We start from the raw sequence: 14,781 nt of genomic DNA on the forward strand, positions 1-14,781 counted from the left end.
GGCGGGCGGCCTGTCCGGAGGGGATCATTAAAACCTCAAACACTTTAAAGTATATATTTTTAAAAAAATATAAACCGTGGTTTTGTATGAGTCACGCGGTTTCATCTCTCGCCGATGCCGTTTCACCTTTCAGGACTCCCAGGCGGGGCGACAACCTGCCGCACGGCCCGCGGAGCCGCGCCGCCGCCCGCCTCGCCGGCGCGGGGGGTCAAAGCGTCCCGCTAGCCGGGGAAACGAGGGAGCGGGGCTTCGCGCAGCGGTTCCCCGGGTGTCCGCTGGCAACGGCAGCAGCGGCGGGAGCCGCGGCCTGGGAGAGCGCAGCTGCCCGTGGGCAGCGCGGCGCGGCGCACTCACAGCTGGCTCTAGTGCGCACAGAAACACCCCAGAAGGAGGCTGCGGCCCCTTGCGATGTTTGTTTCCTTGCACTGGTTTGCGTTTTGGGTAACCTCCGGAGAAAACATTCAGCAGAGCGGGCGCAACAGTTCGCGGGCGACCACATCCCCTCCCATACGAAGGGTGTTCACCGTCTTTTCAGGAGACGTAACCGCGGGGCGGTCTGTCTCCCCGGGGCGGGGGGGGAGGGGGGGAAGGAGTCCCCCGTTTTGGGGCAACACCCGGAGCAGCACCAGGGCGGCGCGGCGGGACGGGACCGCCGAGCCCCGCCGCCCTCACCGCGGCGGCGGACCGCTCGGCCCCGCCCCTTCGGCGCCGATTGGCCGCGACGAGCCGGCTTTGGTTACGTCACAATGCCGGGCCCCGCCCTCCCCTTGTTGGAGAGACTGGGGGGGTGTGGGGAGGTGGGGGCTGGATCGTACCACCTGCCGACCGCGGGGTGGGACGGGCTGGGGGCGCCCCTCCCTGCCCCCCTCCCTCCGTCCCTGCCCGCCGCCGCCGCCGCGGGGCGTGGGGCGGCCCGAAGGCCKGGTGGAGGGGCCGGCGGCCGGGTAAACAGCCCTCCCGCCCGCCTGTCCGCCCGTCCGTCCCTCCCTCCCTCGGTCCCCGCCTCGGCGCGCCGGGGAGAAGCCCCTCCTCCCGCGCGCGCACACACACACACACACGCTGGTCTGTGTCTATTGTGAAGCCTTCGGGGGAAGCTCCGCGGCGCCGGAGCCGCACGCGCCCCCGCCGCCCCGGCCGGCGCGGAGCCAGCGGCCTCGGCGCGCGCGGAATGGCAGGAGCCGTTTGAAGCCCCAACGGCCGCGGGGGCAGCGCGAGGAGAAGGCGGAGGGAGGGGCTGAGGCGAGAGCGGCATGAAGGTGTGAGGGGCGGCCGCGCACGGCAGCCGGGACGCGCGGGCTTGCGAGTAAGTGCCCCGCGCCCCTTCTCYTCGGCCCCGGGGCCGGGCCGGGCGGGACTCCGCACCTCCGCTCCCCTTCCCTGCGCGCTGCGAGGCGGTGCCGCCCCCACAGAGGGACCCGCACCAGGTGCCTCCCCCCGTCCCCGAAACGCCTGGGAGAGGAGGGGGCCGCKGTTGTGGCGAAGCGCGGCGCCCTCCCGGCCGCGCGGACCCTTCGCCTGCGGCCGGACCCCGGGAGGCGGCGGCGGGAGGGCAGGGGAAGGCGCCCCCCTCCCCCCCCTTCCCTGAGGCTGGGGCTGGGGTCGGCAGTTGGGGCGGTTGGGGGGGGCGCGCGGGGCGGGGGATGACGTCACCCGCCGCCAGGTGCGAGCGGGTCCGAGCCCGAGGTGCGTTCGGAGCCGGCTGTCTCCGCGTAATGTATGTAACTGGGGCTCCGGAGGGCCGAGGTGCGGATGGATGCGAGGGGGCTGCGTGCGAGCTGCCTTTTGGAGACGAGCAGGTTCGATCACATTCGCTGCAAATCTGCCCGCTGAAACACTGCTACCATTGTTCAGCTGTCTTGGAGATCTCGGCTGGCTGGTAGCAGGAGAGCTTCCAACACCACCCTGAGAAGCGTGTGGCGTCCAACTTCTCTAGACAGCAGAACGCCTCTCTGCCCTTTTCGCTTGGGGACGGAATAGATGGAAAGCACGAAGCGCTGAGGGGGTTTCACGTTAGGCATACACATTGCATGTGCTAGCACCTGAAGCAGTATATTGCAGGTACCTGTGATTTTCTTTCACGTTGCGTATTTTTTGAGAGTTGGAGTGAACACATAGGGGTATCTACAAGTTAAATGCTTTAATTTCATTTACTATCCTTTCCAGTAATCACRCACCTAAATCCCTTAGCTTGAGAAGAAATAACTTGATTCTTTTAAAAATGTTGAAAGAATGAAATGTAGGATGAAATAAAAATAATCTTCATCACATTATAGGGATGGAGCAAAGTGTTGTGTTTAGATCTCTTTTTGTTAAAGACAAGTGTACCTCTTTGTATGCTAGAATCAGGATTATGAAAATGACTTTGCAAGGATTTTAGGTAAGAGTCCCGTGTTTTTCAGCATTGAGACCTTTTCTTTTGTTTGCCTCTCTACCAGCTGAAGTATACTATGTTTGACTAGTATTTCAGGTGGTATTATGAATTGCCTTTTTATCTAAAATACATGAGTGATGAATGTGTAAATAAGGTAAGCTGTATGACACCTCACAAAAATCACAGCTTATTAATATCAAAAGCAGATCTTTCACTGCGGTCGATTTGTTTGTTGCCTGTAATTGCTAACTGATTCCATACAACTACGTTCCTTGTTTTCTTGGCATGCAGCTTCTGGGTGTTGTTTTAAGTTGCGAGGTGCGCTTCTTGAAAAGTGAAATACTTTAAGATCTGTTTGTGTAACCAGTCTACAATATTTTGAGAATTGTGTTGAGAATGATCGATGTCTTGATTCTGCTTTGTAATCCTTGAATCTCGGTGTTTAATTGACAAGAGTTTGATAGTTTTCTTAAACTGTATTATGTCCATCTATCCTAGATTGCTTGTGAGTAAAATTTAATTATTGAGGCTCTAGATGAGATCATTGTACAGCCTATAGGAATCACTTGCTGGTTTGAATTAGTTGCCTTTCTTTTAGCATCAGGGTAGTGTGTAAGTAAGCATGGAAGAAGTCAGGCAGTGTTTCACTGAATAAAATTTCTATTTGCTTAAACTAGACAAGATTAATTTTTACTAAGCTTTCAGATGTAATCTYTTAGTATGAAATACTGACTTGACTGTGCTCTAATTGGGAAGAAGAGAAATATAGATGGGTACTATACATGGATTGTCTAAAATCTAGTTTTTATTGAAAAAAAGATGAACTATTGCTTGCTGTTTGAGTCTAGATAATATTTTAACACAGTAACTATTAATTGAATATTTGTGAATTTAGGAAGGAGTTGCTTGATATAAAGCAAATTAAAAGATYGATTCAGCTTTTTAAAAAGTCTTCTCATTGATTCGTATACACTGCAAGTCTCTTGTTCTATTTTAATCAGGGCCTAGAAAACATATGTTATGTTTTGGGTGAGGATGAAACCTGTTCTGAATGAAACAGCCTGAAGTAGTGGGTGGAAGATGATTTGGAATTCCTGGCTTTTCTTTCCATCTAGCTCTTCCACTGCTGTTTCTTCTTGCAATCACTTTGACTCTCTTATTTCTCCAAAGGGAGATAAAATTGTCTTCCTTTATACAACCTTTTTGCATATAAAAAGGGCTGTTTGGCATTTGTTTGTTACTCTTCCTGGTAGTGAATACTATATTAAGTACCACTATTTCTTCCTTTTTCCCCCAGGTGAAAAAATAAGAACTATTTTAAAAGAGTAGTTCCTTGAGCAGTGGATGCCTGAAGCCTTGGCTGCTTCTTACTTTTTTTTTTTTTTTTTTAATCTCGGGAATGATTGCAAGTGCTAATGGAAAATTTTTTTCCTACTTGGAACATTTATAGTCTCCTTTTGTGGATCATCTAACATCTTAATTTATGATACAGCCTTTCCCTCAGCCAGGACACTCATACCATCTTGATTTTTCGACCTTAATGTTTTCTTTGGCAATTATCTTTGACACCTCTATCCTTCTGTCAGATTTGATTGAAATCAGCCAACAGGTTCAAAGCTATGTGGGAATGCATGGGGGACCCCCACACACACATACAATGCATCCTACGTAAGTCTAATTTCCTTAAAAAGCTGAAGTAAAAATAAACATGAAATATTCAGATTTAATACATTTCCTCTATTTCAGTATTTTCTTTTGTATGATAGATAATGAAGTCTGTTTCCTTGTGTTCTTAATATGTTCTGTCCTTTTCCTGTATTAGCTCTTCTATGGCTCTTTTTCTCTCTTTCCTTGATAGATGTACTTTATCTCATTCCCGGTGTTTTTTTCTATTTTTTCTTCCCTGTGRAAGATGCTGCTTATAATCCTGTTGGTGTTTTTTTTCTATAATTTTTACATCATCCTTAAACTGCTATCGGCCCACTTGAATATGCAGTAGCTTCTCATCTACCCAGATCTGTAAATCTACAGTTTGGGGGGGAAAAAAMACCCAGCTACTTATCAAGCAGAGGATTGAATGAAAATATGAGGCTCTGTTGTCTATGGGAAACACTCAGGAAGATTTTTTTTTTCTTTATTCCTATGCTTTTTGGCTACTGAGAGAAGGTATTGTGGTGGAAGTATTAATGGGTTACTGTTACTGCATTCGGATTGGATTTTGTACCTTTATACTTGTATGTCTGATGCATCTTAATGTTCTCTCAGTTAGGAGAGTGAAACACTTTTTATAATTCATGCTCTACCTTTCTCACCACCTTACAGCCTGTGACTGCTGCAAGGATAATGCTTCTTTTCCAAGTTTTGGGGGTTTTGGGGGGACTGTGGCCCAGATTCTCAAAGACATTGAAGCGCCAGATTGCAATAGGAGTTCTGTGTTTCAGTGTATCTGGCTCTAAGTATTTGGGAGGGATCTCGATATCGTCTAACAGAGATCACAGCCTATAAATTTCATGTTTACAAGACTTGGTTTCCAAAGAAAACAGACATGGGATAGGGCTGAAAAACAACTATTTAGACCATCATACTTATTTCAAATGACTTTGCAAACAAAAGAAAAAAATTATGCAGATCCTCCTCCCTAGAGGTCAGAAGCATTCTGTGCAACCTCCTTGCACTACTCAAGTGCTTATACAGTTGCTGTAAGCTGCATCTCATAAGATCAAGAGTTAATTTTTTAAATTCTGAATTATCTAATTGTGCCCAAYACAAGTTGAATGAAGAATGTATCAGAGAGGCAGCACAACGTTCATTCTAGACTTCCAGGAAAATAAATTAGTGTAATTAGAAATTCTTTAATACTAGGTTTCTTAACCCTCTGAGTGATTTCAAAGTCAGTTTAAACACAAAACATAATCAAAAGTATATACATTTTTAAAATAGATTTATTGATATGGGAGCTTATATTTTGGAAGGAAAGCTAAGTGAAATGCTAGCTTACTTTTGCTACTTSGATGTGTGTGTAAGCTCACTTATTACAACAAAGTAGAGAATTGGAAATGTTACATTTTAACAAAGTACTTAAAAAAACCCAGCAGAAATAATGCATAGTTTGAGTTTATGCTTTGCTGTTGACTGAGTGTTAACTAGATACTATGGTTGCAACTTGAATTTACTCTTCAGACCTCATAGAATCCATATAGAAGTAGCTTATTAAGATTATCCTAACTGATACTTAATTAGAAAAGAAGAATCAATTCTCAATCCAAGATTTTTTTTTTGACAACTAATAAAAGGTATTACATTATGTGATGTTTGTATTGTTTCTTCCCCTTTTCTTCCTACTGTCTAATAAGCTGCATTTATTTACTGGGAATGTTGATAGAGTCTCTGTTCTCTATCTGTCCTCTTGCTTTCACGAATTTGGAGAACTTTGATGTACTTGAGACAAATTTGGTAGAAATCAGTTAATAGAATTTAAAGTTTTTAAAGGGGAACTTTTGACAAATATTTTGCAAGTGATTCATACATTCTGTTTGCCTAGGACACAGGTCTAAAAATTGTTGAAGTGAGCCTGAGTGCTCACTTCAACAATAAACTTACATACTTGATACTCGCCCACTAGAGTTGCAACTGCTTGTAGGCAGAAATACACAGTGACAACAAAGACTAATGGTGGACTTAGTAGTATTAACTACTAGTACTAGTGTAATTTACTGCTTCAGCAAGGAAAATCGCGCTCATTAATCTACTAGGGTTTTTGATTGCAATATTAGCATAGCAGATGCAGTTCTAATCATTTACATGTTTAAATTTTTGAAGATGTATGGGAAGGTTGCTCACAGCTAGCAATTAAATAAAGAAACCATGAGGTAAGAGGTAAAATATTGTCATAGGTCACAAAATCCTTGGGAGGAAATAACAGAAATAAATGTTAAGTTCTAGTAGCCTTAAGGTTTTATTTTAAATCCGGAGCTGTATAATACTTTATATTAATCACCTATAGAAGGTGATTTTTAAAGTAGCAACATTTACTGAGGATTCAAAATTGTTTAATCAAGTTCAGAAGTACTGGGAAGGGAAATCTAAATAAGCCATGTGAAAGGACAGAAGGAAAACAAGTAAAACTGAAAGTTGATACATGCAAAAATGTTATGAAGGCAAAAAATATGACACAGTATGTCTTAAGATTCTAAATAAACAGTAATAATACAATCACTACATGGGCATCATTCCRGATAACTGAGGTGTCTTGTTACTTGATTTATTCCTTTTTTTTGAATCACCTCTARTTACAGCTTAGTATAGAGAATACAGTGTTGTTCTATACAAATTTCTTAATTCTTGTCTAGTATTCGAAGTTTGCTATTGGTCAAAAAAATCACAGTATCTAGAGAATTTGAGACARAGGATATGATAAGGTTTTCAAGAGATTGACAAGATTGGAATTATTTACCTGAGGAAATGAAGAAGAGCAGATTTAAGAAATGAGAGGTTGGAAACTATAGAATAGATGTGAATTTATGCACTACAATAGGAAATACAAAAGGAAGTTTGCATTCAGAAAATGTCAGTTTATTGAAGCCATGCCTTTTTGCAAGAAAAGGAGAAAATGAGGGAAAAAATGTGTTTCCCTACTTGCACTCCAAAATATGTTTTATCTATTTATCTTATCTAGCTATCATCCAGTGTTAAGACTATTTTCCTTGAATACACAGGACCTAAGAAGGACTTTAAGTCCTCGCTCTGTTTTTTTTTCACACCAATGATTTGAACTTTGCTCTTTCTCATCAGAGATGACTGTTCAAAGAAATAAATATTCATTGAATTGAGATGTTCTCAAGTCTTCTATTTCTGTAGCAAATTTTGTAATTTCTGGCCTTTGGAGTCATTGTCTGCATATTTATCCCAATTAACTGTTGTTTTACACAAAGTAAGGCAGCCAAAGTTAGTGGAAGAATAAGAGAAACTCAAAATTCATTGTGTGTTGACTGTGGTAATAACTTGTAAGCCTGTGAGTGGCTAATTTGAATACAGAAATGATGAAAATCAGTGTTTTATGAGGAAACTTTGTTAGGCCAATCCAGCAAGCTTTGTAGACTAATGAAAATGTACAGCTAAGGAGCATAGGGGTTCTTTGCAGGGGAGAGTCTAATTTTGTATTAAGCCTGTCATTTATTGTCAGCACAGCATAATATATGGGCAGGTTATGGAAAACTGAAAGAATAATAGACACTGAGGTAGGTGCCTTTACTGGAAATGCTCATGCCAGTACTGTATTACAACAACTTGCCCAGCAGCACCTAAGTGCCACCTCCAGGACAATGACTAAGGACTTACAAAATCAGGTTTGTCAACTATATTTCTAGAACATGATGCAGTTCGTGTTTTGAGGCCCAAGAATCTTTTGCCTTCAGGCACATTCAGGGTGATGTCCTGGCTCAAAATAGTTTTTCTGTCAAATCAGATGTAACATGTAAGTAGCGTCACTACTGAAGAACCATTGTGGTAGCTGAGAAACTTTCCACAAAAGGTTYTCATCAGCACCCTCTGCAATGATTTTGGTAAAGACCTTCAAGTAATTCCAAAAACTCCATAGAAAAATAGCAAGCACCTTAGCTAGATCATGTGTGTGAATTTCAACTGAAATACTTGAACCAGCTCTTGTAAAAATAGTGTGCAGAGTCAGCTTTTCAGTTWAAAAAAAAAAAAAAAARAAGAATGCTTAGCTCGTTAAATTTTGTGCATCCRCTAGCCACTGAATGTGTGTGCATAAAGGCTTAGAGAGATAGTACCAAGTCCCTCAAATAAGTTTGAGGTCTTTTATGCTCAGCTGACTCTGATCTTTTTTTTTTTTTTCTTTTTTCTGATAGTAAAGGAGAAAAAATAATTTGTGAGAAGGCAGTGATTACCACACCCTTACAATTGTGATCCCATGTTCAGTCAATCTTATTAGGATTGAGAATCTGACAACAAATACTCACATCAGCAATGGAGTTTGTCATGGATGCTTTGGAAATCTCTCCTCAGTAACGAGGGCTTTTCAGAAATTCTGTAGTACTTATGGAGGGAAATCTTCTGTATTACCCAGCTACCCTGTGCAGCAAATGTCAGTGATATAAGATAGTGATATCTTATATCTTAATACCTTGAGCAGCCTGCTGTAGCTGATCCTACTTTGAGTAAGGGGACTTGACCAGATGATCTCCAGAGGTAACCTCAGATGTTCTGTGATCTTCATAGTAGGAGAAAAAAATCTCAGAGAATTTAGGAGAAGTAATAGGTAGGCTGGGCTACTCTCCAGGTGGCAATGGATGTCTTTGCCACTGCAGCTTGGTCTGAATTTACTCTTGTGAAAATACATGTAGAAGTATTCAGTCTTGTATGGATGTGGACTGCCACTGGAGAATGGTATTACCTACTGAATGAACTGACATTATTCCATAGTCTTGAAGATCCAAGACCATCTGTTGTTCTCTAGAATTTTAAATGTGGCTGTCAAACAGTACTGTCCACATCCTCAGTCAAGACAATTGAATACATTCTATGGTTCTAGCTAGCCTGCGTAGTCTATCAGAATAATCTGGGGATGAACTTTCAGGGAACTTACTGAAGGTGAGTTTCATGATACAGCAAGAGATTCTGTGCAATTCAATTCTAAAGCATCCTTTCCACTGATTATGACTTTTCCAAAAATGGAAGTCAGATATTGGAGTTTATTATCTCTGGCTAGTCTATTTAGCACTACTTTTCTGTTCTACTTCTAACTAAGAAAAAAGATTCTTTTGCAGAGAAATAGTTTTATGTCATTGCCTTGAAAAGGGGAGGAAGTTTTATTAACAATGAAGGGAAAAGATTTTTCTATTTGGAAAAGAATTGTAGCATTCATTATATTCCATACCTGAGGCTACTCTTCAAGTAAACACATTTTTTTCAGGATGATGGATTTTCAGTTTCTTCAAACTTGGAACTAGTTTGTGATTGTTCTGTGTAGTGATCTGTCTGATCTACAGGAAAGTTCAGAGTGGGACTTAAATAATTAAATCTTTACAGCACTAGTAGTGATCATAAAGTACTTGGTGGTGGTGATACTACCTTGAAGGAGAAGAAGAAGTTTTATGGCTCCTCAGACCTTACCTGATGACCTATATGCCAAACTCTCTATTGCAACTGAAGTAGGTTGGACTAATTCTTAAGATCTATCGCGTTTGATGTTATAAGCTGCTTGGATGTTTTTGAATCACAGAACGGTTGGAGCGGAAAGGGGCCTCTGGAGATGATCTGGTCCAACCCCCATGCTCAAGCAGGGTAACCTGGAGTAGGTTGTCCAGTGCTGTGTCTAGTCATATTGGAATATCTCCAAAGATGRAGACTGCATAACTTTCTCGGCAACCTGTTCAGTTTTCAACCACCACCATAGTGCAGAAGTGTTTTCTTGTGTTCAAGTGAAATTTCCTGTATTTCTGTTTGTGCTTGTTGCCTCTTGTCCTGTCACTGGGCACCACTAAGAAGAATCTGACCCAATCTTCTTGACACCCTCTGTTCAGATGTTTATAATAGTGACAAGATTTCCCTCCCACCCCCATGCCTTCTCTAGCCTGAACAATCCTAGCTSTTCTCAGGCTTTCCTCATGTGAGAGATGCTGCAGTCCCTTAATCATCTTTGTGGCCTTTTGCTGGACAGTTCAGCCAGTTTTCAGTGCACCTTACTGACTGCTTGTCTAGCCCTCTCTGTATCAGCTTGTCTCTGAGGATGTTATGGGAGATGGTGTCAAAAGCCTGACTAAAGTCAAGGCRAATAGCATCTGTTGCTGTAATATATTAGAGCAATATATTGAAGCACTAGCATATATATAGGCTGCCTTCTCATAAACTTCGGATTGCTCATAAGTTTACTATCTGCTTATTCATTAGAGATCTGATCACTGTTACCAAAATACTCCTTTTGAACCTTGTGGACCATCGGAGTTTCTRTTGATTTGTTTAATACGGGATGAGGATGTCATGTTATACAGCCACCTTGTGGGGGATCAGTGTGCTCCAATGATGGGACATCTTGAGGAAGGTATTTACTTCTCCAGGTCTACAGTTTTTCTTAGCTCTGGATTTCTGGTAACAACTGAAATCATTCTTTGCCTATACCTTAAGAGTATTCCCTCAGTAAACAGGCAGCTTAGTAACTAGTGTCAGCCTAAAATCATGACTTGTAGGAGTTTTCAGGTAGAATAATCTGCTGGTAGACGGGAAAAAAAATCTATAYTTCAAATACTTTCAGTCTCTTGCCCTATCACACAAATACTCCCTTAATCCTATATTTCATTGTTCTAAGAAATACCTTGAATATGCTATTCAAGCCATTCATGTACAGAAGCAATCTAAGTGAGTCATGTTCTGCCTCTGAGTGTTTTCAGAAATGTAAGATCTTTTCTCCTACCTCYTCCACATAGGGCATTGGCTGCTAAAGGTGATTTCTGAGCTGAGTGTTCTGGTCCATCCTTGATTGTGATTAGCTCCTTTATGTACAGGAACTGAGTACCTAATATCAATCATGTTTTTTTTCCTTTGAATCTTTGTGTATCATTAAAGATTTTTTTTCTTYTCGTGAGAGTAATTTTATTAAGAGTTATAAATATGATGTTAAAAAAAAGAAAAATTAAAAAAAACCYGTAAGAACTGTGTAATGGAGTCTTAAAATATACTGGATGTGAATTTACTGTTCTGGTGTTGGTCAGTTTTTATGCTGAAGCGTATTAGAACTCAGGGCTCTTCTTGGCAGTACCTTCTGCAATGCTGGGAAAGACCTTGAAGGGCTGGTTCTTTTCTACCCATTTATCCCTCTTTTTTCAGGAATTTATTAGCTTGCATTGCRACACTTTACAAACATGCACCGTTGGTAGTTTTTAATCTTGATTTTTCTCMTTCCCCTAGAGTTTGACTTGCAACACTAAACTTCCATGTTTTTTACGATTTGTAATTTACCTTTATACCGTTTTTTCCAGATTAGCAATCTGTGTTAATTTTTAAGGCCTTAATGTCCATTTAGATTCTGAGGCACATMTGTTAGCCTTATTTTTAGTGTATTCAGCTAGCACTAAGCTTGAGTAGCAGAAAAAAATGATAGATGATTTCGATTTCATATTGGAACGTGAGGAACCCTTTGGACATTGCTCTTAAAAGYATTCTTGAAAAGCCTGATTCACTTATGCTTGGGAACTGTAAATCAAAATATGCTTTAGACCAAAATACCTAGTGTCACAACCTTAATTCTGTACTACTGTAGTAATGTTAAAATATTCATGGTCTTATAGAAAGAAAATGCATGTTTTGTTCAGCATTGAAAGCATTGCATATCTTTAAAAAGATCGGACAAATTCTAGGATGCAGAAGACAGAACAGAGCATTTGAATATAATGAGAATAGTAAAATTGTTTTTCAGAGTGTTTTTAAATTTTTCTTTAAGAAATACTAACTGGTATATAGTGGTCTCACTGCAGTGTGTTAATTTTTGGTAGAATTATACGAACTTTGGAGATGAGATTTAATATATTTGGGGACATACCAATCTATTTAAAAATCRAAAATTATAACTTAATTTGATTTCTAGATTTAATTGGGGAAAATGRTGCTAATCACTGATTAGAATTCATGTTCCTTCTGTTACAAATGCTTTGTTTTTGTTATATAAATGTATTTAGAACCTAGTGCTTTTTAGTCAGTTGTATCCAAAGTTACTGGAAGTTGATTATATTATTAACAACTAACTATGTAATTAGTGCATATTTAGGAAGTAAACATTGCTGATACTGCTTTCTATTTTTGCACCTGTTAGGATTTTTTTATATATATTTTATGTGTAATGGATACTTTTAAGAGAGAAATTTGTCTATTAAAATGTAGTTAGTTACTGCATGGATTGGGCAGTTGAATAAATTGCATCCAATTTGACTCGCTGCAAGCATATACTAGCTGAAACTTAATAGTCTTATTGACTGTATTTACATATTTTAATCATCATCATCATAACTAGCATTTATGACTACCAAAGAAAAGCAAAGAGTAAATGACTCTAAAGGTGTATTAGCTTGTTATGTTACCTTCCTCAATTATTCTGCACTTATTCTTAACATTGTTTATTATGTCAATGTATTTTGAAGAATATCAGCATTAAGAACTTTCCTGAAAAGTATGGGCTTTAACAATTTCCCCTCGCCACTATTATTCCCCTTTCAATTTTTGTGTGCCAGTTGTATGACAAGTTGTCTTTTGTTGATGAAATCAGAATTAGATCATGATGTGGGACTCCTGCTTAATAACCTCAGTGTGCTTCTGCTAGGCAAAAGAATGCTACTTTCAGGCTTTCCTGAAAATGCAAATTCTAATATTCCAATATTTCAGGTGACTATTATGTTAATATCAGTCTTAAGTTTCATCTGAAGAGGTGAAACTGCTTTGGCCTACACCCACCATTTGGCAATATATTGGTCTATGAATATGTATTAGTAATAACATTTCTGTGATATAGATGCATATTCTTTGGAACATAGATCCTGTTCTTGCTACTCAGCCTGAATGGCTGAGTTGCATGATTTAGTGATATTGTGGTGAGAAGAGAAATAAGCCGGTCCTACATCTCTCTGGTGTGACAATGCATAGGTAATCGTTATGTCTGGTATGTATTGATGTGGTGGAGAAGCATATCCTATGCAACCTCCTCCGGAACTTGTACTTTCTAGGTGTGCTGTTTCTGCAGCGTCCTCTGAATGTATAGAATAGGGGCTAAACTTTCCCATAATTATTCTTGGTAAGTTTGATTAGCATTGGAGGAATTAATGCACTGAATCTTTAGTACAGCCAGCAATACTTGGAAAATTCAGTTAAGTAGTTAATGGTAAATAGTTAGGAAGTTTCCCTCCTTGAATGTGAAAACTGAAAGGTCACTTTGTTTAGAATTTATCATTTTAGTTAAATAGCTATAATTTATCAAAGGTGAGTAGAAAATAATCATGTTTTGTTGTTGTCCTGTTCAGTACACAGTGTGTTTCAGACTCCGTCTCTTACAGCTTGAAATAAACACTGACTTTCCCTTGCTCCTAGTATTTCAATGTTGAACAAAGCAAAGCAGTTAGATGCATTTTGGATAATTGAAGTTTGCTTTATGGCATATTAGTAATCTTGAATGCTGTTTGGTGACAGACACTGAAAATGAAACCGAACAGTAACTGTCATATATTTGCTTGGTAGAGAACTAAGGATTGTTGGACTGTGGAATCATGTTTCCTATGTGGCTACAAACTTGTCTTTCTCACCCACGCTATAGCCTCAGAAAGACCATGTTTTTTCTGGACATGTGTTTAAAGATGCACTATTTTCCTTTCATTCTGTTAAATGTGGCATCTCCATAAGTGCTGGTTTGCTAGCTGCTTTCTTACTACAGTGGAGGATGAATTTATGAAGGTGATTTACTTCTGCAGGCAGCAGAGAAACTCTGAGCAGAACAATCAACATTCTTGGTGTTGCCTTTCGTTTTCAGTGCCCTGTATCCTTAATTGYTTCTCCCTGAATCTGATATTCTGCTACAAACACTTGTTGTCTTAAAGGAACTAATAATAATGTAAATAGAACTATTGTTTAAAGCAGCTATTTTCAGATTTTTTTCCTTGAAACTCCTGCACAGTCAGTTTACTGCAGTCTGAGGCACACTGGCTTGGTTTATCCATCCTTACCCTGTTGCACCTCTTGGTGTGTACATGCAGAATGCACGTGAAAGCAGGGAAGGCAGAGATGCAGTAGGTTCACACTTGCCCACAGTGGAGAAGGAACAGTACTTGGAGTTGCCGCTTTTCTAAAGCACRGGGTTGAGCTTCCCTTACAGAACGTCACCTCATTGGGGAGCTTTGCAATCCATGGTCAGTCAAACCTATCCAGTGTGGCCCAGGATGTGCGATTGTGACATCTTGGTAACGGATATAACGTGGAATTTGTAGGTTACTCTCTGTAAGAACATTCCGAACTTCAGAGTTTAGAAACTAATGGAAACCAACATTTCAGTTCATCCCTTGTTGACCTCTCAAGCCACATTACGGCTTGGGCTTCTAGTTGTGTTCATTGGGCCATTAAACAGTTTCTAAAGTTGTACTTCATATTCTTGAGGGTCTGATTTTCTTAATGGGATTTTTTTGAAGCCTGCTGTAAAAGAAAGACAACATTTAGTGTCAAAAGTATGATGAAATAGTGCACAAAGTGAACAGGCCAATTTAATTCACTCAAACCTGAAGATAAGAGTGATTCTTCTAAAAATAATTCTCTTCCAAACAGTAAAAGATGAAGTAAGTTGTAAAGCATATTTAAACAGATATTCACAAAGCATTGATTTCTGCTTTTTGATTTAGAAAGTGTAAGCATTGCAATAAGGT

At 40.6% G+C, this 14,781-nt stretch overlaps 1 protein-coding gene across 4 annotated transcripts in view; it reads left to right on the plus strand.

Moving 5' to 3' along the window:
• Nucleotides 1–1,002: 1,002 nt before the first annotated feature.
• The window catches only part of WASF1 (WASP family member 1), a 102,332-nt gene continuing 88,553 nt past the window's right edge, over nt 1,003–14,781 (plus strand). The window contains exons 1-2 of one of the 4 annotated variants that reach the window (XM_085306875.1): nt 1,003–1,303; nt 1,852–2,058. The gene's annotated coding sequence lies outside the window, so the exon portion shown is untranslated. The remainder of the gene's footprint in view (nt 1,304–1,851; nt 2,059–14,781) is intronic. The other 3 variants (XM_085306877.1, XM_085306874.1, XM_085306876.1) reach the window with 3 other exon arrangements.

This window comes from Rhea americana, unplaced genomic scaffold (genome assembly GCF_003343005.1).
Source record: "Rhea americana isolate MKP2758 unplaced genomic scaffold, rheAme1 scaffold_25, whole genome shotgun sequence".
Lineage (NCBI taxonomy): Eukaryota > Metazoa > Chordata > Aves > Rheiformes > Rheidae > Rhea > Rhea americana.